Source organism: Lepus europaeus, chromosome 7 (genome assembly GCF_033115175.1).
Source record: "Lepus europaeus isolate LE1 chromosome 7, mLepTim1.pri, whole genome shotgun sequence".
In the NCBI taxonomy this organism is placed as follows: domain Eukaryota; kingdom Metazoa; phylum Chordata; class Mammalia; order Lagomorpha; family Leporidae; genus Lepus; species Lepus europaeus.
In genome coordinates, this window is record NC_084833.1 from 5,838,387 (window position 1) to 5,865,987 (window position 27,601).

The 27,601-nt window shown below is 50.1% G+C and overlaps 1 long non-coding RNA gene across 2 annotated transcripts; it reads left to right on the top strand.

Annotated features, from left to right (window-relative positions):
* The first annotated feature begins 226 nt into the window (after positions 1-226).
* LOC133764109 (uncharacterized) lies at positions 227-27,472 on the top strand. Of its 2 annotated transcripts, none has more exons than XR_009866434.1 (3): positions 227-268; positions 11,309-11,573; positions 27,342-27,472. It is a non-coding gene; the product is annotated as an uncharacterized LOC133764109 (long non-coding RNA). The 2 variants fall into 2 exon arrangements; XR_009866435.1 differs by lacking the exon at positions 27,342-27,472 and adding an exon at positions 23,209-23,611.
* Positions 27,473-27,601: the final 129 nt, after the last annotated feature.

Here is a 27,601-nt window from a genome sequence, read left to right on the forward strand (position 1 = left end):
CCCCGCGCGCCCCGCGCGTGCGCAGCAGCCCAGCCGCGCTCCCGGCTGGCGGTGGGCGGGGCGGGGCGCCGGGTGGGGCGGGGGCGGGGCGGTGGGTGGGCGGGGCGGGTGAGGGGCGGGGGCGGTGGGCGGGGCGCCGGGTGGGGCGGGGGCGGGGCGGTGGGTGGGCGGGGCGGGTGAGGGGCGGGGAATGGGGAGCCGGGGTGGGGGCGATGGACCAGAGGCGCAGCCCAGGGGCGATGTCTGTGGAGAAGGGGCTTCTGTTAAGGTATTCGCGCCAGAGCTCGAAGGAGCCGCGGGGCAAGCAGGGGCGGGGGGCGCGGCGGGGCGACGAGGCCCGCGACCCGGCCGCCGGCCGCGGGCGTTTCCCTCAGGAGCTGTGCTGGAAGGGGGCGCAGGCACAGCGGCCGAGAGCTAGAATGTGGGTGCCCTGGAACGGGCTCATCGTGATCGGGAAGAGGGTGCAGCTCTTGGGCAGAGACGCGCGGAAGCCGAGGCCGTGGTACCCGCGGCTGCCGGACGAGGACTGGAGGGCGGAGGGTGGGCAGAAGGCGAGCCGGAGTCCGGAGAGGATGGACGCGAAGCCAGCGCGCCGGGCGGCCGACCTGGAGAAGGGCAGCCCCCGGCTCTGGGGGCAGCAAGCGGGCGCGCCCCAAACAGGGGCCACATCGAGCGGTGCCAGGGCAACGGCCGGCTCTCGGAGCGGGTCTGGGTTCGAGGAGCGGTTGAGGCCTACTGCGGATCGAGTGCGGACCAGCGGGGAGGACCTGCGATCCGGAGGATATACACTGGGACAGGATGAGGAGACGCGGGCCGGTGCAGGGAGGCTGGGAGCCAGTGGAGGAGAGAGCCGCGGGTCCACAGGAGAGAAGCTGAGGTCCAGTGGGGAAAGCCTGGTGTCCACAGGGGAGAAGCGGGAGTCCAGTGGCGAGAAGCTGAGGTCCAGTGGCGAGAGGCTGAGGACCAGTGGAGGGAGGCTGAGGTCCAGTGGAGGGAGGCTGAGGTCCAGTGGAGGAGAGAGCCTGGTGTCCAGTGGAGGAGAGAGCCTGGTGTCCAGTGGAGAGAAGCTGAGGTCAAGCGGAGAGAGGCCGAGGTCCAGTGGAGAGAAGCTGGGGATTAGTGGAGATCTGCGAGCCACTGGAGATGAGCAGCTGGGATCCAGTGGGAAGAAGCTGGCCAGCAGAGAGAAGCTGGAGGGCTCCAGAGCGGGGGGCGTGCAGGAGGAGCCCGGTGGCAGGGGGCCGGAAATGACTGAAGAAGAGATGGAGATTCCTTTCGAAAGTGAGGAGCGTGATGAAGACCTGGAGGGGGCTGGGGGAGGGGCGGAAGTGGAGGAGGAGGTCTTGGGGACCCTGAGAGATTAGTGACGAGATTGTTCCTGCGGAAGAGAAAGACGCTAGCGGTGAAGATGCCGATAAATGAGATGGAAACCGAAGAAGGAAGGAGACACAGGGAAGAACTGAGTGATGGAAAGGAGAGATTAGAACCAACACCACTGCTGCTCCAGGGGCCGTGCAGAGGAGAGGGAAGGGGTCTGGGCCTAGCGGAAGAGAGAGGGAATGAGGACCGTAAGGACGAAGGCGGAGGCAGTAGCTGGAGTGCCGAGGAGGGACGTGGGAGCCCAGGGGGGAGAGAGATCAGTAATGTGCAGAAAGCGAGGGAGATGGGCACCGGTTTCTCGGAGAACAGCTGAGGAGCTGGCAGGGAAGCATTTGAGAAATGCATTTAGAAGGGACCAGAAAGATTTCACCTACAACACGCTGGATGGAGGAGAACACACAGAAAAATGGAGACTCACAGCTGGATAAAGGATCGCTACTGAGGGCTGTGGGAGCAGGTGCTGGCTCAAGTGAGCAAAACTCCAGAAAGAGAACCGGGAAGGACAGCCTCCAAAGTGACAAAGCGAGAGGAGAGAAATAAACGAGGAAGTGAAGACAAAGCCGTAAGAAGCCATATCCCACAGTGGTAACTGTGTGTGTGTGTGTGTGTGTGTTTGACAGGCAGAGTGGACAGTGAGAGAGAGACAGAGAGAGAAAGGTCTTCCTTTGCCATTGGTTCACCCTCCAATGGCTGCCACGGCCAGCACGCTGCGGCCGGCGCACCGTGCTGATCCGAAGGCAGGAGCCAGGTGCTTCTCCTGGTCTCCCATGGGGTGCAGGGCCCAAGCACTTGGGCCATCCTCCACTGCACTCCCTGGCCACAGCAGAGAGCTGGACTGGAAGAGGAGCAGCTGGGACAGAATCCAGTGCCCCGCCCGGGACTAGAACCCGGTGTGCCGGCGCCACAGGCGGAGGATTAGCCTAGTGAGCCGCGGTGCCGGCCTGAGTCTTGGTTTCTTTTTTTCTTTTTTTTTTTTAATTTTTATTTATTTTTTATTTATGTATTTTTTTGACAGGCAGAGTGGACAGTGAGAGAGAGACAGAGAGAAAGGTCTTCCTTTGCCGTTGGTTCACCCTCCAATGGCCACTGAAGTTGGTGCGCTGCGGCCGGCGCACCGAGCTGATCCAAGGCCAGGAGCCAGGTGCTTCTCCTGGTCTCCCATGGGGTGCAGGGCCCAAGCACTTGGGCCATCCTCCACTGCATTCCCGGGCCACAGCAGAGAGCTGGACTGGAAGAGGGGCAACTGGGACAGAATCCAGCGCCCCAACTGGGACTAGAACCCGGTGTGCCGGCGCCACAGGTGGAGGATTAGCCTATTGAGCTGCGGCGCTGGCCATGTTTGTTGGTTTTTAAAACTTTTAAAAATTTTCTTGACTATGCTTGTACACTCCTCCCCTGTGTAGCCAGTTTTGCAGTCTTAATGTCTTTTTGCAGGGCTCTGCACTCACAGAAGGGTTCCTCAAAAAGTTCATGGGGAAATGGAATTAAATAAGTTTATTTTAGTACCAAAAAACTTTGAAACCCACATATCATTCTTTCACAATAGGTGTTCTCATGAACTTTTAAAATTTATTTAAATAGCCACAACAGGGCTGAGCCAGGACTAAGCCAGGAGCCAGGAACTTCTTCCAGGCCTCCCACATGGGTTCAGGGCCCCAAGTGCTTGGGCTATCCTCCACTGCCTTCCCAGGCACATTAACAGGGAGCTGGATTGGACATGGAACAGCTGGGATTCAAACCACATGGGATGCCAGCACTGCAGGGTTAGGCATGGATCCCAATAAATAAGTCCTTAAAAAAAAGTTTATTTGAAAGGCAGAGCAACAAAGAGAGTGGAGAGAAGAGAGATACAGATAGATGTTCCTCTCTTGGATTCACTCCTAAGTGTCCACAACATTCAGGTCTTGGGATCAGACCAAAGACAGGAGCCAGGAACTTTTGTCCTGGTGTCCCATGTGAGTGGCAGGTGCCCAAGTTCTTGGGTCATCAACTTTTGCCTTCCCAGGCTCATTAGCAGGAAGCTGGATTGGAAGCAGAGCAACCAGGACTTGAGCTGGCACTCCAATGCGGGACGCCAGTGTTGCAAGCTGTGGCTTAACCCACTGTGCCACAGTGTTGATCCCTATTAACCTTCCACATATCTGGACCCAGCTCATCCTCACGTATCTTTCCTTTCACTAGCCCTATAACTGTGTCCAGAATAATTTCTGAGCTCTGCGGTTTTAATCACTTAACCATGACCACTTCCACAAGTTCCCCTCATCTCTGCATCTAGTTGGCATGGCTTATGCTCATCTGAAGTTATCTCAATTGTTTGTGCTGCGTGTTTCCATCCTTCAGTTTCTTTCTTTTTTGTTTTTAGAACATTTATTAATTTATTTTGAAAGTCAGCATCACAGAGAAAGAGGGAGAGACAAAGAGAGAAAGACCTTCTACTCACTGATTCACTTCTAGATGGCCACCACTGAGCCAGGCCAAAGCCTGGAGCTTCATCCAGGTCTCCCACATGGGTGGCAGGGGCCTGAACACTTGGGCCATCTTCTGCCACTTTTTCTAGGCCATTAGCAGGGAACTTGATGGGAAATGGAGTGAGCAGGACACAAACTGGCACCCAGATGGGATGCTGGCTTTGCAGGCCGTGGCTTTACCCACTGAGTCACAGTGCTGACTCCATTGACTTCTAGTTATTCATCTTGATATTGTGCATTTCCCAAGCTTCCCTTATGCAATCTGTCTCCTGTCACCCCAGGGAAGATGTGCTTACTGTCAGGATTTCAACGTCAAGATTTAGGCTGTTAGGTGGTGCTTGTGTCCTGTGGAGGGGTGAAAGTGGTGGCTGCAAGTCATCCACAGTGCGGAGGACTGGAGAGCCTTACCACCTTTCGCCCTCTGTGCTTTTAAAAGCGTATAGAACTTTCTAGGCGGCAGAAAGTTGATTGGTCAAATCCTAACACAACGCGAGTAATAGGTCACATTTATAGTAGCCTCATGGTTTTTTTTTTTTTTTTTTTTTTTTTTTGACAGGCAGAGTGGACAGTGAGAGAGAGACAGAGAGAAAGGTCTTCCTTTTTGCCGTTGGTTCACCCTCCAATGGCCGCCGCGGTAGCGCGCTGCGGCCGGCGCACCGCGCTGTTCCGATGGCAGGAGCCAGGTGCTTCTCCTGGACTCCCATGGGGTGCAGGGCCCAAGCACTTGGGCCATCCTCCACTGCACTCCTGGCCACAGCAGAGAGCTGGCCTGGAAGAGGGGCAACCGGGACAGGATCGGTGCCCCGACCGGGACTAGAACCCGGTGTGCCGGCGCCGCAAGGCGGAGGATTAGCCTGTTGAGCCACGGCGCCGGCCAGCCTCATGGTTTTTAATTGTTAAGTTTCCCACATACCTTTGGCTAATTTTCACCAAAGCCTTCAAGTTATCTATTACCCCCCTTGCTGTATTTTTGTTCATCTGGTCAAATCTAACAGATGATCTCTCTCAATTCCTTGTTGTTAGTGGTGGTGGTGATAATCTCCATCTTGGAGCCCTTCGTCCTCTGGATCTGATGTGGAAGAGTTGTTTTCTGCACTTGCCTCATAGCTGCCTCCTAGGGCTTCTTACCACTGCTTTCCATTCTTCTGTGTTAGATTTTCTTCTTTCTGGATCTTAGATCTTCTTTTCTTGTTTTATCCCTCACTTTTGTCAGTTGCATCATTCAATAGCTTCAAAAGAAACTAATCATGAGAACTAAACTTTATGACATTATATCTGTCCAAAAACATTGATTCTTTGCTAATATTTGGTAGTTTAGCTAGGTATGAAATTCTGGATTGGAAATATTTTTCCCTTGGAATTTTTTCTAGATTTATTTTATGTATTTCAAAGACAGAATTACAGAGAGAGGTAGAGACAGAGAGAGAGAGGTCTTCCATCTGCTGGTTCACTCCCCAAATGGCTGATCTGAAGCCATGAGCCAGGAGCTTTTTCTGGGTCTCCCACATGGGTACAGGGGCCTAAGGATTTGGGCCATCCTCTGCTACATTCTCAGGTGCATTATCAGGGAGCTGGATTGGAAGTGGATCATCTGGGACTCCAACTGGTGCCCATATGGGATGCCAGCACTGCATAGGCCAGGACTTTAACCCTCTGTGCCACAGCACCAGCCCCTCCCTTGAATTTTAAAGACAGTCCCCTTTATCTTTTTTTTTTATGATTTATTTATTTGAAAGGTAGAGTTATGGAGTGGGAAAGGCAGAAGCAGAGAGAAAGAGAGAGAGAGAGAGAGAACACTTCCACCCACTGGTTCACTCCCCAAATAGCCACAATGGCCAGGGCTTGGCCAGGCTAAAGCCAGGAGCCAAGAGATTCTTCTGGCTCTCCCACGTGGGTGCAGGGGCCCAAGCACTTGGCCATCCTCTGCTGCTTTCCCAGGTGTATTATCAGGGAACTGAATCAGAAATGGAGCAGCCAGGCTCAAACTGGCACCCATATTGTATACCAGTGCCACAGGTGGCAGCTTTACCCACTAATTCACAGCACCAGCTTCCCCTCCCCCATTATATATTAACTTGTAAGTGTTGCTCTTTATAAGCCATTTTATCCTTTAAAAAAATTTTTTTTGACAGGCAGAGTGGACAGTGAGAGAGAGAGAGACAGAGAGAAAGGTCTTCCTTTGCCATTGGTTCACCCTCCAATGGCCGCCATGGCCGGCGTGCTGCGGCTGGCACACCGCACTGATCCAAAGCCAGGATCCAGGTGCTTCTCCTGGTCTCCCATGTGGGTTCAGGGCCCAAGGACCTGGGCCATCCTCCACTGCACTCCCGGGCCATAGCAGAGAGCTGGCCTGGAAGAGGGGCAACCGGGACAGAATCCGGTGCCCCGACCGGGACTAGAACCTGGTGTGCCAGCGCTGCTAGGCAGAGGATTAGCCTGTTGAGCCACGGCACTGGCCAAAAAACCTTTTTAAAAATTTTTTGGCCGGCGCCGTGGCTCAACAGGCTAATCCTCCGCCTTGCGGCTCCTGCCATCGGAACAGCGTGGTGCGCCGGCCGCAGCGCGCTACCGCGGCGGCCATTGGAGGGTGAACCAACGGCAAAGGAAGACCTTTCTCTCTGTCTCTCTCTCTCTCTCACTGTCCACTCTGCCTGTCAAAAAATAAAAAATAAAAAAATAAAATAAAAAAAAATTTTTTATTGGGAGGTGGATTTGTAGTACTGAGATTTTCTTTTTTTCTTTTAATATTTATTTATTTTATTTGAAAGGCAGAAGAACAGAGTCAGAGGCAGAGACAGAGAGGTCTTCCAGCCGCTGATTCACTCCCCAGATGGCTGCAACGGCCGGAGCTGGACCGATCTGAAGCCAGGAGCCAGGAGCTTCCTCTGGGTCTCCCACACAGGTGCAAGGGCCCAAGCTCTTGGGCCATCTTCTACTGCTTTCCCAGGCCATAGCAGAGAGCTGGATCAGAAGTGGAGCAGCTGGGACTTGAACTGGCATTCATATGGGATGCTGGCAATGCAGGCGGTGGCTTTACCCGCTACACCATAGCTCCAGCCCCTCTTTTCTTTCTTTTTTCTTTTCTTTTTTTTTTTTTAAAGGTTTCTTTATTTGAAAGGCAGAGTTACAGAGAGAATGAGAGAGAGCGAGAAGAGAGGTCTTCCATCTGCTGGTTTACTCCCCAAGTGGACAGAAGAGCTGAGGCTGGGCCAGGGCAAAACCAGTAGCCAGGAGCTTCATCCAGGTCTCCTACTTCGGTGCAGGGGCCCAAGGACTCGGGCCATCTTCCTCTGCTTTCCCAGGTGCATTAGCAGGGAGAGGGATCACAAGTGGAGCAGCCGGGACTTGAACCGGTGCCCATTTGGGAAGCCAATGTCACAGGAGTAGCCTAACTCGCTGTGCTACAATATCAGTTCCCGTTTTTTTAAAGTTAATTTATTTTTATTTATTTTGAAGGCAGAGTGATACACACAGAGAGAGAATGAAAGACCTTACAACTGCTGGTTCACTCCACAAATGCCTGCAATGGCTAGAACTGGGCCAGGCCAAAGCCAGAAGCCTAGAACTCTACCTGGGTCTGCCATGTTGGTGGCAAGAACTCAAGCCTCTGAGCCGCCACCTGCTGCCTCTGAGGATCACACTGGCTCGCAGCTGGATCGGAGCAGAGCAGCCCGAACAGGCACAATGATATGGGATCCAGGTGTCCCAGGTGGCATCTGCCCCGCCATGCCACAATGCCCACCCCATTTTGTTGTTTTAGTTTTGATCCTACGGATGTACCACTTTCCTGCTCTGTGCAGTTTCCCACATGCTGCCTCTCGGCGGCTCAGTCTGCATCCTTGTCCCGTTTTCTGTGGCTCTGCTAGGGGAGGGTGGAGCCAGATGTACAGCTCCTTTCTTCTTCTCTCCTTTTTTCCCTCTCTCTCTTTGTTCTACTCCCTAGGCAATTTCATTAACTTTATCTCTTATTCTTGATATTGAATTTTTGTATGTTAATTATGGTTTGTTCACTGATGGCTTCTTTTTTATATACATAACACTTCTTAGCTCACATGCATGTTCTCTTAGCGTTCCGAGGTTTTTTCCCGTTCACAAACCTTGTGTTTTCAGATCGCTTTCCCTGAGTTACCTTCCGCTTTCTTCTGTTTTGCATGTATTTGTGTGTTATGGGGAGATTATTCCCGAACACTTGCTCTTGGGCTTTCTGTTCATATGAAGAGTGTGGCATTAAGCAACGCTAAGTGGAACCTCTGCCCTTGGAGGGAGGGGGCTGTTTGTCTTATGGGCCTCAAGCTGTGGACTCTGGAGCAAGTGGACGTTTCACTGGGTATCCCCAGTCTGTAGACCACCTTGCAGGGACTCTGGTTCCTCCCGAGAATTCTCCTGTTGTGTGTCTGAGGGATGTTCGCACGACCATGCTGCTGAGGTTGTGTCTAGGCCAAGGGGCCACCCCTGTTAATTCTTTTAAATCTACATGAGCCACCCTCTTGTTACGTTGTTATCAACTTTGACTTCTTTTAAGAATTCAGGCCAGGGACATGATCAGAGTACCTGGGTCTGGGTCCCGGCTCTGGGTCCCAACTCCAGGCTCCTGCTGATGCAGACCCGGGAAGGCAGCAGGTCATGGCTCAAGCAACTGAGTTGTTGTTGGCCACGTGGGAGACCTGGATTGGGTTCCCGGGTCCTGGCTTCAGCCAGGCCAGGCCCAGCCATTGTAGGCATTTGGGGAGTGGAGCAGCAGATAGGGACACTGTGTCTCTGCTTGGAAAAGGAAAGAAAGATAGACAGATAGACAGAGAGAGAGAGAGAGGGAGGGAGGGAGGGAGGGAGGGAGGGAGGGGAATCTTACAGGTGTCCCACATTTGACTATGCCCAATCGTGTGTGTGGTCCAGTTTCCTATCACTATAGTTCAACTATTTGTTCAACTGGACGTTGGGATTAGAGGCCCTGGGCTCTCCCTGTCTGTTCAGTTTTCCTGTGACTGTTTGCCATCAGACTGTGCCCACTGGCAGGTAAGTTTCATGAAGGCAGTGATGTGTGGTAGCCTGCTCTGGTCCAGTGTACAGCCAGCTCAGTAGGTACACAGTACATAAGAGGATACTTCAAAAAGTTTGTGGAAAATGAAATTAAAGGGTAAGTTTTGAGGGTAGGTGTTCAGCCTAGTGGCTTGGATCCCCGTGTCCCATATCGGAGTGCCTGGGTTTGATTCCCAGCTCTGGCTCCTGATTCCAGCTTCCTGTTAACGCAGGCCCTGGGAGGTATAGTGATGGCACGAGTAGCTGATCTCCGACCACCCATATGGGAGACCTGGATTGAGTTTCTGGCTCCCAGCCTTAGCCCTGACCCAGCTCTAGCTGTTGAGTACATCTGGGGAGCGAACCAGAAGATGGGAGTTCTCTTTCTCTGTGTTCTCTCTCTCTCTCTCTCTCTCTGCCTCTCAATTAAATTTTTTAGAGGTTTTGAATCAATCCATCACATTTAGTGACTTTACTGGTCTCGATACTACTTGACATCTATTGTCAAATTGCTGTAATAAGGGCTGGCATTGTGGCATAGTGGGTCACACTGCTGTCTGCAATGCTGGCATCGCATATTAGCACCAGTTCGAGTCCCGGCTGCTCCACTTCCCATCCAGCTCTCTGCTAATGCATCTGGGAAGGCAGTGGAAAATGGCCCAAGTGCTTGGTCCCTTGCCACTCATGTGAGAAACTCAGAGTTCTAGGCTCCTGGCTTCAACCCGACCCAGCACCAGCCATTGTGGTCATTTGGGGAGTGAACAAGTGGATAAAAGATCTCTCTCTCTCTCTTTCTCTCTCTCTAACTCTGCCTTTCAAATAAATAAATCTTTAGAAATAAACTAAAAAAATCTGTATAATTTCCTGTTAGAATGTGTCACACTTTTTCAATTCTCAAACACCTGAAAATGTCTTTATTCTATGGCTGTCCTCCAGGGTTGTCCAGGCACCAAATTTCCCCTCTGCAGTTTGAAGATGTGCTCCTGGCTTTCTCCCTCCCAACACAGCTGCTGGGAGTCTGGGTCTCCTTTTGTGTGGGAGCTGTGGCACGGCCAGGTGTCTGTGTAGGTGGCCTGTTGTCTTCTCCCCGGCTCTGATATTTCTGCTTCTTCATTGACTGGGAGTCGACTGCTTGCTTGACTGTCCCTTCTCTAGGAACTCGGATCCCATAGGTAGACAGTGAGGTGGAGATATTGGGAGCGTGAGGAGGAGCTGTGAAGAGAGGATCAGATGGCTCAAGCCTGCTAGTGGGATCTTTCTGACCAATGCTGGGGATGGCTAATGGGCACTGAATTCTCGCACTAAGCAGAGTAACTTGAAGTGCCAAGCAATTTACATGTTCTCTCTCTCTCTCGCTCTCTCTCTCTCTTTTTTTTTTTTTGACAGGCAGAGTGGACAGTGAGAGAGAGAGACAGAGAGAAAGGTCTTCCTTTTGCCATTGGTTTACCCTCCAATGGCCGCCACAGCCAGTGCGCTGCAGCCACCGTACCGCGCTGATCCGAAGCCAGGAGCCAGGTGCTTCTCCTGGTCTCCCATGGGGTGCAGGGCCCAAGCTCTTGGGCCATCCTCCACTGCCCTCCCGGGCCACAGCAGAGAGCTGGCCTGGAAGAGGGGCAACCGGGACAGAATCTGGCGCCTCAACCGGGACTAGAACCCGGTGTGCCGGTGCCGCAGGCAGAGGATTAGCCTATTGAGCTGCGGCGCCGGCCTGCATGTTCTCTATCATTTAATCCTGCTGGCAGCTCCTTGAGTTTTTGCGTGTTGCTCTATCAACTCTACCAACTAGAGACTACCAGGGCCAGTCCTGAGCTCTGTCAGCCTGACCCAAGGACCACAGTGGAAACCACTGAGCTTAACTGCCCCATCCATTCGTCCTGAACCAGCCTGGAACTCAGTTTTCTTTCTTTTTTTTATTTATTTTATTGATTTTTTTTTTTTGACAGGCAGAGTGGACAGTGAGAGAGAGAGAGAGAGAGAGAGAGAGAGAGACAAAGGTCTTCCTTTTCTGTTGGTTCACCCCTCAATGGCCACTGCGGCCGGCGCATCTCGCTGAGCCAAAGCCAGGAGCCAGGTGCTTCTCCTGGTCTCCCATGCGGGTGCAGGGCCCAAGCACTTGGGCCATCCTCCACTGCCCTCCCGGGCCACAGCAGAGAGCTGGACTGGAAGAGGGGCAACCGGGACAGAATCTGGTGCCCCAACCGGGACTAGAACCTGGTGTGCCGGCGCCGCAGGCGGAGGAGGATTAGCCTGTTGAGCCGTGGCGCCGGCCTGGAACTCAGTTTTCTTGGCCTGCCAAAGCGGGCTTTCAGCCTGTCTGGGGGCGGGGAGTGAGGCTGTGTAACAACCCTTCCATTCATCCAGCCAGTGCTTGTTGATGAGTGCCTCCATGGTGAGTTTTTAAGAACATAAATGTCAAAAAACAATGATGCCTTTTTCTTTCCCAGATCTCTGCTTTCCCAAGATCATCACTCCTAGCCTCCTCTGGAAACTCAGAGCCGAGGACCTGGCGTACCACTTACAGAGGCCTGCACGGGCACAGGGTTGAGACCTGGGCAGTTTCAGTTGTGTGAAAGTCTCTCCGATTGCACCACACAGTTTACAAATTGTGAACCAAACCATCAGGTGTGTTCTTCGCTTAGATGGGATACTAGAGTCATTCCACGGAGGCTACGGAGAAAAGTGAAGATCAAGACGTTGTGACAATGCCCCGTAAGTGCAGATTTTCAATGGTCTAGGTAGCTAGAGCTTTATGTATGTAATACCTTTTCCTACTAAAATTAACCAAAATGCACACATTCCAGCAAATTGAGGACTCCTGAGTGAACTTATGATTTATTTAATTTTTTTTTACACTTAAAAAGCAAAGAGGTTTATTTAACTTACCATCAGGGAGATCTAAGCACCTGCATGTGCTTCTGGTGAGGGCCACATGGCAGATAGCACCACGTGCTGCTGGTGGTGGTGGTGGTAGTGGTGGTGGTGGTGGTGTGTGTGTGTGTGTGTGTGAATCACAAGGGGAGAGAAGAAGCAAGATATATACATTTTTCAAAAAAAAATTATTATTTATGTATTTGAAAGGCAAAATGACAGAGGGAGAGAGAGAACAAGAGAAAGAGAGAGCAAGCTCTTCCATTCTCTGGTTCACTCCCTAAATGCTTGATGGCTGGGACTGGGCCGAGCTAAAATCAGGAGCCAAGAACTGGGTCTTCCAGTGGGCGACAGGAACCCCAGCACTTGGGCAATCATGTGGTGCCTTCCAGGTGCGTCATTAGGGAGCCAGATTGGGATGGATTGGGAGCAGAGGCAGGATTTGATTCCAGGCACTTCCATATGGCATGTGGATATCTCAATGGTGGCTTGACCTGCTGCACCATGGTTAATTGTCTGCTCCAAGAGCTGTACATATTTTTTTTTTCCCAAAGAAACCTTTTATTTAATGAGTATAAATTTCATAAGTACAACTTTAGGAATATAGTGATTCTTCCCACCATACCCGCCCCTCCTCCCCCACTCCCATCCCTCCTCCTCACTCTCCCATTCCATCGAATTCTCCATTAAGTTTCATTTTCATTTAACTTTATACACAGAAGACCAACTCTATACTAAGTAAAGATTTCAAAAATTTGCACATACATGCACAAAAAACTGTTTGAGAACAAATTTTATGGTTAGTTCTCATAATACAACTCATTGAAGACAGAAGTCCTGCATGGGAAGTAAGTGCACAGTGACTCCTGGTGTTAATTTAATAATTAACACTCTATGTATGATGTCAGTGATCACCTGAGGCTCTTGGCATGAGCTGCCAAGGCTATGGAAGTCTTTTGAATCCACAATATCCATCAGTATTTAGACAAGGCCATAAGCAAAGTGGAAGTTCTCTCCTCCCTTCAGAGAAAAATACATCCTTCTTTGATGGCCACTTCTTTCCACTGGAGTCTCTCTCACAGAGATCCTTCATGTAGGACATTTTTTTTTCCAGTGTCTTGGCTTTCCATACCTGAAATGCTCTCATGGCTTTTCAGCCAGACCAGAATACCTTAAGTGTTGATTCTGAGGTCAAAGTGCTATATAAGGTGGTTGTCATTCTACGAGCCTACTGTGTGGACTGCTTCCCATGTTGGAAAATTCTCCTTTTTAATTCTAACTATTATTATTACCATACATCTGATCTTATTTATATGATCCCTTTAACACTTAATCCTATCTATATGATCACTTTAACACTTAATAAGGCATTTTTACCACCCAGCTTAATGGAATTTGGAGTCCCATGGCAAGTTTTTAAACTGTACCCTTAGAAGTAAGTCCATAGGAATGTATGAAGAACTATACAGCTTTACAGTTATAAACTTCCTCCTCCCTCTCTTATTCCCACACTGAATTTTTACTGAGCTCTATTTTCAATGGACTTATTAAGTGAAGAGTTCAACAAATAGTATGAAGAAGAGAGGAAAAAAAAAAAAGAAAAAAACCAAACTTTCCTTGACAGTCAAGACAAGGCCTACTCAAGTCATTGCTTCTCAGAGTGTCAATTTCACTTCTACAGATTTCCTTTTAGGTGCTCTATTAGTTATCACAGACCAGGGAGAACATATGGTGTTTGTCCCTTTGGGACTGGCTTATTTCACTAAGTATGATGTTTTCCAGATTGATCCATTTTGTTGCAAATACTACTACTGTGTAGTATTCCGTAGAGTACATAGCGCATGATTTCTTCACCCAGTCTTTAGTTGATGGGCGTGTAGGCTGATTCTGTGTAGGTTGATTCCATGTAGGTTGATTCCGTGTAGGTTGATTCCGTGTCTTTGCTGTTGTGAATTGAGCTGCAGTCAACATGGGGGAGGGGGGGGGGTGCAGATAACTCTTTTATTTGCTGATTTCTTTTCCCTCGGGTAAATTCCCAGGAGTGGGATGGCTGGGTCATGGGGTAGGTCTGTATTCAGATTTCTAAGGTATCTCCAGACTCTCTTCCATAGTGATTTTACCAGTTTACATTCCCACCAATAGTGGATTAGGGTACCTTCTCCCCTACGTGCTTGCTAGCATTTGTTGTTTGTTGATTTCTGTATGAAAGCCATTCTAATGGGGGTGAGATGGAACCTCACTGTGGTTTTGATTTGCATTTCCCTGACGGCTAGTGATCCTGAACATTTGTTCATGTGTCTTTTGGCCATTTGGATTTCCTCTTTTGAAGAATGTCTGTTTAGGCTGGCGCTGTGGCTCACTAGGCTAATCCTCCGCCTTGCGGTGCTGGCACACCGGGTTCTAGTCCCGGTTGGGGCACCGGATTCTGTTCCGGTTGCCCCTCTTCCACGCCAGCTCTCTGCTGTGGCCCGGGAGTGCAGTGGAGGATGGCCCAAGTGCTTGGGCCCTGCACCCCATGGGAGACCAGGAGAAGCACCTGGCTCCTGCCTCAGATCAGCGCGGTGTGCCCGCCGTGGCGGCCATTGGAGGGTGAACCAACGGCAAAGGAAGACCTTTCTCTCTGTCTCTCTCTCTCACTATCCACTCTGCCTGTCAAAAAAAAAAAAAAAAGTCTGTTTAAGTCCTTTGCCTATTTCCTTTTTTTTTTTTTTTAAAAAAAAAAGATTTTATTTATTTATTTGACAGGTAGAATTACAGACAGTGAAAGGGAGAGACAGAAAGAAAGGTCTTCCTTCCATTGGTTCACTGCCCAGATGGCCGCAACGGCCGGAAGAGGATTGGAAGAGGGGCAGCTAGGACTAGAACCAACACCCATATGGGATGCCAGTGCCACAGGTGGAAGATTAACCTACTGTGCCATGGAGCCAGCACCTGCTCATTTCTTAACATGGTTGTTTATTTTGTTGTTGTGGAGTTTCTTGATTTCTTTATATATTCTAGTTATTAGTCCTTTATCAGTTACATGGTTTGTAAATAATTTCTCCCATTCTGTCGGTTGCCTCTTCACTTTCTTGAGTGTTTCTTTTGCAATACAGAAGCTTCTCAATTTGATGTAATCCTATTCATTAATTTTGGCTTTTATTGCCTGTGCCTCTGGGGTCTTTCCAAGAACTCTCTCTTTTTTTTAAAGATAGATTTATTTATTTATTTATTTGAAAATCAGAGTTACACAGAGAGAAAAGGAGAGAGAAAGAGAGGCAGAGAGAGAGAGAGAGAGACGTCTTCCATGCACTGGTTCACTCTCCAATTGGCCGCAACACCTAGAGCTGTGCCAATCCAAAGCCAGGAGCCAAGAGCTTCTTCCAGGTCTCCTAGGCGAGTGCAGGGGCCCAAGCACTTGGGCCATCTTTCACTGCTTTCCCAGGCCATAGCAGAGAGCTGGATTGGAAATGGAGCAGCCAGGGATCAAACCGGTGCCCATATGGGATGCTGGCACTGAAGGCAGTGCCTTACACACTACACCACAGCGCTGCCCTCCCCCAAGAACTCTTTGCCTGTGCCGATATCCTGCAGGGTTTCCCCAGTGTTCTCTAATAATTTGTTGGTATCAGGTTGTAGATTTAGGTCTTTAACTCATCTTGAATGGATTTTTGTGTAAGGAGTAAGGTAGGGGTTCTGCTTCAAACTTCTGCATGTGGAAATCCAGTTTTCCAGGCACCATTTGTTGAAGAGATTGTCCTTGCTCCAGGAATTGGTTTTAGTTCCTTGGTCAAATATAAGTTGGTTGTAGATGTTTGGATTGATTTCTGGCATTTCTATTCTGTTCCACTGGTCTATCCATCTGTTTTGGTACCACAGTACCAGGGTGTTTTGAGTATAACTGTCTTGTAGTATGTCTTGAAATCTGGTATTGTAATGCCTCCAGCTTTGTTTTTGTTGTATAAGATTGCTTTAGCTATTCGAGGTCTCCTGTGTTTCCATACAAATTTCAGCATCATTTTTTCTTTTTTTATATTTATTTTTATTTATTTGAAAGATAGAGTTACAGAGAGAGGTAGAGAGAGAGAGAGAGAGAGAGAGAGAGAGGTCTTCTATCCACTGGTTCACTCCCCAGATGGCACAACAGCTGGAGCTGCACTGATCCGAAGCCAGGAGCCAGGAGCTTCTTCTGGGTCTGCCATGCGGGTGCAGGGGCCCAAGGACTTGGGCCATCTTCCACTGCTTTCCCAGGCCATAGCAGAAGGATGGATTGGAAGCGGAGCAGCTTGGACTAGAACCAGAGACCATATGGGATGCCAGTGCTTCAGGCCAGGGCTTTAACCCACTGTGCCACAGCACTGGCAACCCCCCCTTTTTTAAAAATTTCATTTTTTCTATATCTGAAAAGAATGTCTTTGGTATTTTGATTGGTATCATATTGAATCTGTAAGTTGCTTTTGGAAGAATGGATATTTTGATGATATTGATTCTTCCAATCCATGAACATGGAAGATTTTCCCATTTTTTGTATCTTCTTCTGTTTCTTTAATGTTTTATAATTATCATATTTGACATCCTTGGTTAAATTTATTCCAAAGTATTTGATTTTTTGGTAGCTATTGTGAATGGGATTGATTTTATAAATTATTTCTCAGCCATGGCATTGTCTGTGTATACAGAGGCTGTTGATTTTTGTGTATTGATTTTATATCTGATACTTTACTAAAATCTTCTATGAGTTACAATAGACTCTTGATGGAATCTTTTGGATCCTCTCTCTATATAATCATGTCATCTGCAAATAGGGATAGTTTGACGTCCTTGTTCCCAATTTGTATCCCTTTGATTTCTTTTTCTTGCCTAATGGCTCTGTCTAAAACTTCCAGGACTGTATTGAATAGCAATGGTGAGAGTGAGCATCCTTGTCTGGTTCCAGATCTCATTGGGAATGCTTCCAACTTTTCCCCATCCACTAGGACTCTGGCCATGGGTTTGTCACAAATTACCTTGATTGTGTTGAGGAATGTTCCTTCTATACCCAATTTGCTTAGAGTGTTCATCATGAAAGGATGTTGCATTTTATCAAATGCTTTCTCTGCATCCATTGAGATAATCATATGGTTTTTGTTCTTCAGTTTGTTAATGTGATGTATCACATTGATTGATTTGCAGATGTTGAACCATCTGCACATACCAGGGCTGAATCCCACTTGGTCTGGGTGAATGATCTTTCTGATGTGTTGTTGGATTCAATTGGCTAGAATTTTGTTGAGGGTTTTTTGCATCTATGTTCATCAGGGAAATTGCTCTGTGGTTCTCTCTCTGTTGTATCTTTTCCGAGTTTAGGAATTAAGGTGATGCTGGCTTCATAGACAGAATTTGGGAGGATTCACTCCCTTTCAGTTGTTGTGAATAATTTGAGAAGAATTGGAGTTAGTTCTTTAAATGGTAGAATTCAGCAGTGAAGCCATCTGGTTCTAGGCTTTTCTTTGTTGGAAAGGTTTTTATTACTGATTCAGTTTTCATCTTGGTACTGGGTCTGTTTAGGTTTTCTATGTCTTCATGGCTCAATTTAGTTAGTTTGTATGTGTCTAGGATTTTTTCCATTTCTTCTAGGTTTCCCAGTTTGTTGGCCTACAGCTCTTTGTAGTAATTTCTGATGATTCTTTTTATTTCTATGGTGCAGGGGCCTAAGGCCTTGGGCCATCTTCCCCTGCTTTCCCAACCATAGCAAAGAGCTGGATCAGAAGTGGAGCAGCCGCAACTTGAACTGGTGCCCACATGGGATGCCCACACCACAGGCAGTGGCTTTATCTGCTGCACCACAGCACCGGCCCCTACACTTTCCTCTTAACACTGCTTTTGCTGTATCCCATAAGCTTTGATACGTTGTACTGTCATTTTCATTTGCTTCCATAAATTTTTTGATTTATCTTTTGATTTCTTCTATGACCCACTGTTCATTCAGGAGCATGTTGTTCAGTCTCCATGTTTGCATATACTCTAGGGATTCCTGAGTTGCTGACTTCCAGCTTCATTCCATTGTGGTCCAAGAAGATGCATGGTATGATTCTGATTCTTTTGAATTTGCTGAGACTTGATTTATGGCCTAGCACATGGTCACTCCTAGAGAAAGTTCTGTGTACTGCTGAGAAGAATCTGTATTCTGTAACTGTAGGATGAAAAGTTCTGTAGATATCTGTTAGATCCATTTAGTTTATAGCTTCGATTAACTCTGCTGTTTCATTGCTGACTTTCTGCCTGGCTGATCTGTCTATTGCTGAAAGTGAAGTATTGAAATCCTCCATTACTATTGTTTTAGAGTCTATGTCTCCCTTTAGATCCCTTAACATTTGTTTTAAATAGCCAGGCACCCTGTAATTAGGTGCATATATGTTATATCTTCCTGTTAAATTGATCCCTTAGTCATTATATAGTGCTCTTCTTTGTCTCTTTTAATAGTTTCTGTGTTAAAGTGTATTTTGTCTGATATTAGGATGGCTACACCAGCTCTTTTTTGGTTTCTGTTAACATGGAGTATCTTTTTCCATTCCTTCACTTTCAGTCTGCATGCATGTTTGTTGGTGAGATGTGTTTCTTTTAGGCAGCAAATAGATGGGTTTTGTTTTTTAATCCATTCATCCAGTCTGTGCCTTTTTTTTTTTTTTATTTGAAAGGCAGAGTTACAGAGAGGCTGAGAGAGAGAGAGAGAGAGAGAGAGAGAGGTCTTCCATCTGCTGGTTTACTCCCCAGATGGCCACAATAGCCAGAGCTGCACTGATCCAAAGTGAGGAGCCAGGAGCTTCTTTTGGGTCTCCCATGTGGGTGCAGGGGCCCAAGGACTTGGGGCATCTTCTACTGCTTTCCCAGGCCATAGCAGAGAATTGGATCTGAAGTGAAGCAATCAGGACTTGAACCGGCACCCATATGGGATGCTGGCACTGGAGGCAGTGGCTTTACCCGCTACACCACAGCGCCGACCCCTAGTCTGTGTCTTTTAACTGGAGAGTTGAGGACATTTACATTCAAGGTGACTATTGGTAATAGTCCTATTGATAAAACGCCCTGCCATTTTCCCATAAATATTCCTACTTTTACTTTGGATTCTTTTGTACTTTTACTGGGAGATTTCCTTCCTTTCTCCCGCAGTGGTGACCATGTTTCTGTACTTCTGTGTGCAGTTCACCCTTAAGCATATTCTGCAGTGCTGGACGGTAGTAACAAGTCCTTTCAACTTCTGTTTGTTATGGAAGTTCTTTATTTCATCTTCTTTCATCAATGAGAGATTTTTTAAAAAATTTATTTGGCAGGTAGAATTACAGACAGTGAGAGAGACAGACAGAGAGAAAGGTCTTCCTTCCATTGGTTCACTCCCCAAATGGCCGCCACAGCCGGAGCTACGCCAATCCGAAGCCAGGAGCCGGGCGCTTCCCCTGGTCTCCCATGGGGTGCAGGGCCCAAGCACTTGGGCCATCCTCCACTGCCTTCCCGGGCCACAGCAGAGAGCTGGCCTGGAAGAGGGGCAACCAGGACTAGAACTGGTGCCCATATGGGATGCCGGCACTGCAGGCAGAGGATTAACCTAGTGCGCCACGGCGCCGGCTCCTGTAAATGAAAGCTTTACAGTGTATAATCTTCTGGGTTGACATTTCTTTCTCTTAAGACTTGGAATATATCTCACCATTCTCTCCTAGCCTGTAAGGTTTCTGATGAGAAGTCTAATTGGATGTGAGTCTAATTGGAGATCCTCTGAAAGTAATCTGGCATTTCTCTCATGCACATTTTAGAATTTTTTTTTTTATGTTTTTCTGTGGAGAGTTTGATTACAATGTGTCATGGTGAAGATCTTTTCTGGTCATATCTATTAATTCTATGTGCTTCCTGTACTTGGATGTCCCTTTCTCCAAATTAGGGAAATTTTCTGTTATTATTTCACTAAAAAAGGCCTTCTAATCCTTTCTCTCTTTCCACGCCTTCAGGAACTTCTCAAACCCATATGTTGGGTCATTTGATAGTATCCTGTAGATTACCAGCAGTGGTTTTCAGTTTTCTAATTTCTTCTTGTGTTTGGTCTGCCTGTATGATTTCCCGTGCTTTGTCTTCTAAGTCAGATATTCTTTCTTCTGCTTCACCAATTCTATTGTTAAGGCTTTCCACTGCCTTTTATTTGTTTCCACTGCCTTTTTAATTTGTTTTGTTGAATTCTTCATTTCTAAGATTTCATTTTGATTTCTCTTTAAGATCTCAATTTCGTGGGAAAAATTTTCTTTCATGTCTTGTATGGATTGGATTAGTTTGTGTATTTGCTCCTGATTACTTCTAAGTAATCCTATGATCCATTTTTTGAATTCCATTTCTGGCATTTTTCCGTCTCATCTTCTTCACATATTGAACTGCTGCGTTCTTTCGGGGGCGTCATGTTGTCTTCCTTATTCTTGTTTCTTGAATCGGTGTGTTTGTTATTCGGCATTTGTGGAGATGCTCGTTGGTTTCTTCTTTGTTTTTTCACTGTGGCAGCTTTTGTCTTTGGACTGTGTCTGTGTGGACTAGTGGAATGTCTGCTTGCAGGGAAAAGTGAGTGGTGGGCGTGGCCAAGGGGCTCTGCTCAGAGCTCCAGGGTGAAGGTGACACACCCAGCTTTGGTGTGGTAAATCTCTTTCTCTCTTTTTTTTTAATCAGAGGGGAGGTTTGTTCTTGTCTGTTGGCGTAGACTCAGCTGAGCTCCTCTCCTCAAAGATGACCAGTGCCTGGGTGCCAGCCCCAGTGGGCGTGTCACTCCTGGGTGCCATCCCCAGTGGGCGTATCACTTCTGGGTGCCAGCCCCAGTGGGCGTGTCACTCCTGGGTGCCAGCCCCAGTGGGCGTGTCACTCCTGGGTGCCAGCCCCAGTGGGTGTGTCTTCCTGGGTGCCAGCCCCAGTGGGCGTGTCACTCCTGGGTGCCAGCCCCAGTTGGCGTGTCACTCCTGGGTGCCAGCCCCAGTGGGCGTGTCACTCCTGGGTGCCAGCCCCAGTGGGCGTGTCACTCCTGGGTGCCAGCCCCAGTGGGCGTGTCACTCCTGGGTGCCAGCCCCAGTGGGCGTGTCATTCCTGGGTGCCAGCCCCAGTGGGTGTGTCACTCCTGGGTGCCAGCCCCAGTGGGTGTGTCACTCCTGGGTGCCAGCCCCAGTGGGTGTATCATTCCTGGGTGCCAGCCATTCTTCCGTTCTGCCCCAAGGACCACAGGAAGGATCTGTGCAGCCCTCAGTGTGAACTCAGATTCCCCAGCAGTGTCCGTCACCAGGGAACCAGGGAGCCCTGGGCGTGTGGAACCTCACACAATGACTGCCCAAAGTCCCAGCTGCACCCTGAGTCCTCCCACACAGCGTCAGTGTCTTCACAGTCCCGGCACACAAGCCTCCCACAGTCAGGAGCACCCAGGCCCCGTCTGCTCGCCCCACCAGACTCAGGAGTCTCCACTTGGCTGTCGCTGGGCGTGGACACGAGCGGGCACAGCTGGCACATACGTCCACAATGGCGCCTGCTCTCTATCAGCCTGTTACAGGATGTAGTTGCAGGGTGGTTGGGAGAGAGAAAATGTGCCCCCACTTTGTGTTTTCCCCTCTAGTTTGGCAGGTCCACTATCACCCACGGGGCTCCGCACTGGATTCCCTCTAGGCTCTTCCTGAGGCTTTTTTGCCAGTGGCCTGGGCTGCAGCAGTCTGGTCTCACCTCACTCTCCAACGCTGCTGGGGAGGCTCTCGGCTGCTGGGGTCCTGAGCTGTGGGCGTCCTCACCCTCCACGTAGGTCCCCTGTGTTCCTAATTTGTGTGGAGTTTCCCCTGCTTTCCCCTAAGACCACACTCTCTCCACTTTTGTTAAACTCTCTTCTAGACCAGAGCAGCAAGCTCCCTCCCTACTCCGCCATCTTAGTCCAAAACCAGAGCTGTATGTTTTCGTTATCATGGTCTGTCTTTCCTCTGGGGGATCAAAGAGCTCTGCTGCTTGCAGAAGGATGTGTTAAAAATTACCTTTTTTGGGCCAGTGCCACGGCTCACTTGGCTAATCCTCCGCCCATAGCGCCAGCCGTTGCGGTCATTTTGGGGGGTGAACCAACAGAAGGAAGACTTTTCTCTCTGTCTCTCTCTGTCTAACTCTGCCTGTCAAAAAAAAAAAATTACCTTTTTTTTTTTTTTTTTTTTGCTTTTCTTAAAATGTCCTCATTAATTCCGTTAGCAAACATTGAGCACTGCTTGCATGCCAGCTGGGGATCCAAACGGGGAGGCCTGCTGTCTCGCACTGAGCCAGGCTGCTCCGCAAGCGCCTCACCGTATACTAGGTGTGAGCCGGGAGAGCCCTGGGCGCTGAGTGTGGTGGAGCCGTAGAGGAAGGAGGCCAGGCCCGGGACCAGGGAGGGTAAGACGCCTTCCTGGGGGAGAGTCCGCTACAGGCTGGACGTAGCGGCGGGAGAAAGGGGCAAGCAGGCGACATGCAGGATGAAGCTTCCAAGCAGACAATGGCACTCCAAGGGCTGATGGCAGGAAGCTGCCTGCCTGCTCAGGAAAGGCTGAGAGGAGTTTGGTGTGGCTGGGGCCGAGAGACTATTGCCGGCGCTGGAAGAGGGTGACTGTGGGGGCGCCCAGAGCCAGGCTGGGGACTGCCTTGGACTTAGCCTTTGCTGTGTGCGTGACAGGAAGCATGACACCCTTGGCTCTGTGCATTACGTAGATAGCTTGTCATGTCGACAGGCGGAATGAACTGGGTGCAGCTGATCTACTAAGGGTGCCCCGTGCGACAGGCGGGGTTGCCAGTCCTGTGTTTCTACAGCAGGATGCGTGAAGCAGGCGGCCATTGGAGGGTGAACCAACGGCAAAGGAAGACCTTTCTCTCTGTCTCTCTCTCACTGTCCACTCTGCCTGTCAAAAAAAAAAAAAAAAAAAAAAAGAAGAGACTTACTCAGAGTGTGATGCTGGCCCTGGCTGCGCTCCAGCGAGGCCTCGCGACTGCGTTCCGTTATGGCAGATGGGGGTGGGGGAGGGTGTGTGGGAGCGAGGGTGGGAGTGAGGGACCTCGTCTCAGACAAGAATCCAGAGACAGACTGCCGGCGGGGACAGGCTCAGACTTTTTTTTTTTTTTTTTTTTAAGGTTTAATTTATTTGAAAGGCAGAGTTACAGAGAAAGGGAGAGAGAGAAAGAGAGAATCTTCATCTGCTGTTTCACTCCCAGTGGCCAAGGCTGAGCCAGACCAAAGCCAGGAGTAATGGGCTTCTTCCACGTCTCCCACGTGGGTGCAGGGGCCCAAGGACTGGGGCCATCCTCCACTGCTCTCGCAGGCCACAGCAGAGAGCTGGACTGGAGGTGAAGCAGCTGGGACCCACACTGGCGCCCACATGGGATGCTGGATCACAGAGGGCAGCTTCCCTCCCCATGCCACAATGCAGGCCACAGGCTCCGGCTTTTTTAAACAATCCTCTCATGAGAACTAACCAGGGTCCCACAGGAGTACTTAATCCTCTTCCAGGGCACACCCCCAACTGACCTAGGACCTCCCACTAGGTCCCACCGCCTCCCGGTACCGCTATCCTGGGCACCAAGCCTCCATCACAGGACCTGTGCGGAACAAGCTACATCCAAACCACAGCTGCGGTCACGGATCATTACAACAAAGCCGTCCACGGCAGTGAGGACAAGGTCATAACGTAGGGCAGAGAGAGTGAAAATAAAAAGCGATGGATTCCAAGAGTTTAATGGGATTGGCTGATTTGTGAGGAAGGCACCAGGGAACCCAGACAGCAATAGCTGACCCGGGTCATAGTTGCTTTCCTTGCCAGGGCCACCTTGCATGTGTTATCTCATTTACGTATGTATTTATTTTATTTGAAAGGCAGAGAAAGAGATATCTCCCATCTACCAGTTCACTCCCCAGATCGGTAGCAGGGCTGGGCCGTGCTGAAGCCCGGAGCCAGGGCTCAGTGCTGGTTTCCCACGTGGATGTGTTGTCTCTCCTAATCCCCCAGCAGCACCTTGGGGGGGGGGGTTGCGTTATTATCCACATTTTGTAGGTGAGGAGGTTGGAGCCTGAGGGGTCAGTCCAAGCGCCTCAGCTAAGGGGCATGGCAGTACGTGGTGGAGCTAGGATCTGAACCCTTCTTCCCCGTGCGGCAGCCTTGCCACTGCCTGCATTGCCAGCACCAGGTGACTCGGAGGTGAAGTGACCGCCCCAGGAAGCCGCTGCTGAGTACTGGGGCTGGGGCTGGAGCCCCCTGGAGTCACCTGCAGCCCGCCAGAGCTGGGAGTCAGGCGCCACCTCGGGCCATGAACGCATTGCGGTTAGCCCACAGAGTATTTTTAAAAAAGATTTATTTGTCTATTTATTTGAAAGTCAGAGTTGGAGAGAAAGGTCTTCCATCCGCTGGTTCACTCCCTAATTGGCCGAAACAGCTGGAACTGCACTAGTCTGAAGTGGGGAGCCAGGAGCTTCTTCCTGGTCTCCCACACGGATGTAGGGGCCTATGGACTTGGGCCATCTTCTACTGCTTTCCCAGGCCATAGCAGAGAGCTGGATCGGACGTGGAGAAGCCGGGACTTGAACTGGTGCCCTTATGGATGCCGGCACTGCAGACGGTGCCTTTAGCTGCTAAGTCACAGCACCAGTCCCCACAGAGTATTTTTAAGCCGTTTTTAGAACCAATTGCTACTTAAAAATCTAAACATTCACATAAAAAATGGATTTCTGGCTTTTCTGAAAAACATTGGAGGAGCTGCCCCCCTCCCTGCATGCCCTCACTGGGGTCCCCCTTCAGGGGGACTTGTGCTCCCCCACTGGCCAGAGCGTCCCCCTCCCTTCTGCCCAGCTGGCTCCTGGGCCCCTGTCCACCTCCACAGGGCCCTGAGGTTGCATCTCTGCTGTGCCCGGCCACTGCGTCACAAGGCTGCGCCAGGGGCTCAGTCCCTGTCCAGCCAGGTCTGCACTGATGGCTCTGGAGTCTTAGTGAATAGCTGGGTCTGGCTCTGTTTGCTCTTTCCTTCATACTTTGGGAATTGAGAAAAGCGAAATCCCCACAGGGAGGAGGGTCATGAGGTAGTGAGGCTGTCGTTCTTGAAAGAAGCACGGATTATGAGCCGGCGCCGTGGCTCAACAGGCTAATCCTCCGCCTTGCGGTGCCGGCACACCGGGTTCTAGTCCCGGTCAAGACGCCGGTTCTGTCCTGGTTGCCCCTCTTCCAGGCCAGCTCTCTGCTGTGGCCCGGGAAGGCAGTGGAGGATGGCCCAAGTCCTTGGGCCCTGCACCCCATGGGAGACCAGGAGAGGCACCTGGCTCCTGGCTTCGGATCGGCACAGCACCAGCCGTAGCAGCCATTAGGGGAGTGAACCACGGAAGAAAGACGTTTCTCTGTCTCTCTCTCACTGTCTATAACTCTACCTGTCAAATAAAAAAATTAAAAAAAAAAAAAAGCATGGATTAAGCCACAAGGGAGAGCGCTACGGGGCCATGCTGCCATGCGTGGCGCAGCGAGTAACGCCGCTGCTGTGACACGGCCATCCCAGAGCGGAGCTGCGGTGCCACCCCCAGCTCCCTGCTGATGCGCTCGGGGGAGGCAGCAGAAGACGGCCAAGTTCTTGGGCCGCTGCCACCAGGTTCTGCCACCCACGTAGGAGAACAGGCTCCTGGCTTCAGCCTGGCCCAGCCCTGGCTGTTATGGCTGTTCGGGGAGTGAACCAGTGGACGGAAGATCTGTTACTCTCCCTATCTTTCCCTCTTTCTCTGTAGTTCTGACATTCAAATAAAATAAATAAATTTAAAAAAAAAAAAGATTACCATGGAAAACGGCATGTTAGTAGTTTGCAAATTATGTTGTAGTTGTTTTTCTGGTTTAATTTAATTTAATTTAATTTTTTTTGACAGGCAGAGTGGATAGTGAGAGAGAGAGAGAGACAGAAAGGTCTTCCTTTTGCTGTTGGTTCACCCTCCAATGGCCGCCGCGGCTGGCGCGCTGCGGCCGGTGCACCACGCTGATCCGATGGCAGAAGCCAGGTGCTTCTCTTGGTCTCCCATGGGGTGCAGGGCCCAAGCACTTGGGCCATCCTCCACTGAACTCCCTGGCTACAGCAGAGAGCTGGCCTGGAAGAGGAGCAACCGGGACAGAATCCGGTGCCCTGACCGGGACTAGAACCTGGTGTGCTGGCGCTGCAAGGTGGAGGATTAGCCTAGTGAGCCGCGGCGCCGGCCTCTGGTTTAATTTTTAAAAGTTAATTTTATTAAGATTTATTTATTATTTATTTGAAAGGCAGAGCTAGAGGGAGAGAGAGAGAGAAAGAGAGAGAGAGAGAGTTCTTCCCAAATGGCCACAATGGCCAGAGCTGGGCCAGGCTGCAGCCAGAAGCCAGGAGTTTCATCCGGGTCTCCCACGTGAGTGTGGGGGCCCAAGCACTTGGTCCATCTTCCACTGCTTTCCTAGGTCATAAGCAGGGAGCTGGATCAGAAGTGGAGCAGCCGGGACATGAACCAGCTCCCATGAGATTCCAGTACTGTAGGCAGCAGCTTTCCCCCCTCTATGCCACAACACAGACCCCTGGTTTAATTTGTTTTAATGAAAAATTTGCTTTTGAATTTGAGATATGTACTTTGGACATGTTATAAGGAAGTTTTGGGGGAAAATGTGTGTGTGTATGTGTGTGTGTCTAGGAACAGACCACAGTTTACAAAGCTTGAAGTTTCCTACAGAAATTGAGTTTCAGAACATTTCTAGAAAGTTTTATGATTTGTTAAAGGTTGGAAAAATGTTTCTGTGCTATTAATTTCAAATGTGGAGTCCAGGCTGGCAAGCAGACATTTGTCGTATTAGACATTTGTTCTATTTAAGATGTAGCAGTAACCCCCCATGGCCACGGCCACGGACGGCCCAGATGGACGGGGACACGTTGGGGTCTGTGTGAGTGTGTGTGCCTTAGGGACACAGGTTCCAACGGCTTCGAGGAGCTGAGCTGAGCCGGGGCTGCAGGAGACGGCTCCTCCAGCTGGACTCACGCTGCTGCGGGGCGTGAACGTCCCAGAGGCCCCGGCACTCCTCTGGGGTGGCCCTGGGCCTCGGCGGCTCACGGTCCATCCTCGAGGCTCACCCCTCCCGTCGGACCACACTGACCCAACTCGGGGGAGCCCAGCCCTGCGAGCTTTCCAGGCGCGCGCGCTGATCCTCCAGGGTTAGCGCTGCAGACGGCTTTGGGGCAGGAGCCATTTCTACCGAGGTCCCGTGGTTCTTCGAGGCCACGCTCTGTGGCTGCCTGGACTCTGTGCCCTGCTCTGCAGTCTCCTACCTCTGCCCCTCAGAGACGCCTAACTCTGGGCTCACACCTCGGGCGGGACCTGCACGTGCCTCGCGGCCGTCATTTTGTGCTCGCTCGTATTGCTCAGAAGCCCCTGGTGTTAGCACTGCCCGAGAGCTGTGGGTGCAGCAGACAGACGCCCCGCCCTGGGCGTGAGAGCAGCACACGCAGGAGTTATCCGGGGCCTAGGGAGCGCTTTGGTGCGGCGCTCACACCTGGTATTTTACCACAGTCACATTATAATTTCATTTTTGTAGTGCGGTCTCAAAGCCCTAAAAGATGCTGCCAAGTTCGTGGGAGAGTTCAACCGGTTTTTCGTTGGCTCCACAGCGCCTGTTATCTGTCAGGTGCCCGCCAGATGTCAGGACTCTCACAGAAAGGAAAACGGACAGGTAGCCCTGCCCTGACACACCGAGATTCACGGGAACGTGCAGTGTGGTCTGAGGATCCGAGAAAAATCAAGCAAGGTAAGGAGAGAGGGAGTGGAGAGAGACCGGTGCGGAGCTGGGGCTCTTGTAGTAGGGCCTCCCTCCCTCCCTCTCCTTCCTTCCTTCCTTCCTTCCTTTTTAAAGATTTGTTTGAAAGGCAGA